The 1,148-nt window shown below is 25.2% G+C and overlaps 1 long non-coding RNA gene across 1 annotated transcript; it reads right to left on the bottom strand.

The window, feature by feature from the left end:
* Nucleotides 1–172: 172 nt before the first annotated feature.
* Nucleotides 173–688, bottom strand: LOC115034560 (the record flags this gene model as incomplete). The annotated part of the gene is given in 2 exon segments (XR_003839912.1): nucleotides 173–509; nucleotides 612–688. It is a non-coding gene; the product is annotated as an uncharacterized LOC115034560 (long non-coding RNA).
* Nucleotides 689–1,148: the final 460 nt, after the last annotated feature.

The following is a 1,148-nucleotide window of genomic DNA, read 5'->3' as shown; positions in this document are numbered from 1 at the left end:
AATAAAAAACCAAATAATCATGATTTGATTTATTACATTTTAATTACTCATTTTTATTTACTAAAATGTATGATGTTGTTATTATATTGTGTTATAATATTATATCTTTAATCATTAATATTGTTTTATTTTTTTGATATTTGTTGTAATCTGTTAATAAAATAGTTGTATATTTCATAATGATTCGTCTTTTTATTTCAAAAATATAATAATTAATGTATCATAGCTATTTGTTTATTAATTTGATTATACATAATAATATCATCATTTTTTTATATAACACAATTGCCAAATACATATAACTTTATTTAAGTGTGATACAACATGTAAATTAAAATAGAATAAATGTGTAGTCTTATTATTGATAATATTCAATTTGTTTATCATCATTACACATAAATTTATCCATCATCAAATCTTGTAAGTTATTAAATGCTAATATTATTGCATTGTCAGCTTTATCTTTTTCGTTGAGTATAATTTTTGCGTTAAATGTACTAGTTTTCCATCTATTTAAAAATCAAAATAATGGATACATGTTATAATTAATTATATTTGTATATTATCATAGATATATTATTAAATATACTACGCATCACAATTGTTGTTACCTCTCTTTTGACTCTACTTTTTCCATATCGGCTGTCTTATACTTTTGAACAACCAAATAATCACCTCCTCCTTGATTATGTGTGTGAAGTTGGCCCCCCGACTTTATACAATTAATTCGAAATATATGTCAATATTTTGCAAATTAATTGCAAATAATTGCAAATTGGTTTTTAGCATTTGCAAATCGATATTTTATTTTTAGCGAATGTTTCAAGTTTTTTTGCCAGCCCCCCGACATCGTCCGATCGATTCCAAAACTATGTCAATATTTTGCAAATTAATTGCAAATAATTGCAAATTAGTTTTTAGCATTTGCAAATCGATATTTTATTTTTAGCGAATTTTTCAAGTTTTTTTGCCAGCCCCCCGACATCGTCCGATCGCCTCCAAAACTATGTCAATATTTTGCAAATTAATTGCAAATTGGTTTTTAGCATTTGCAAATCGATATTTTATTTTTAGCGAATTTTTCAGTTTTTTTGCCAGCCCTCCGACATCGTCCGATCGATTCCAAACTATGTCAATATTTTTGCAAA

The sequence above is a fragment of the Acyrthosiphon pisum genome, unplaced genomic scaffold (genome assembly GCF_005508785.2).
Source record: "Acyrthosiphon pisum isolate AL4f unplaced genomic scaffold, pea_aphid_22Mar2018_4r6ur Scaffold_11;HRSCAF=45, whole genome shotgun sequence".
In the NCBI taxonomy this organism is placed as follows: Eukaryota; Metazoa; Arthropoda; class Insecta; order Hemiptera; family Aphididae; genus Acyrthosiphon; species Acyrthosiphon pisum.
The sequence above is the reverse complement of the archived record's forward strand: the minus strand, read 5'-3'. Positions and strand labels throughout refer to the sequence as shown.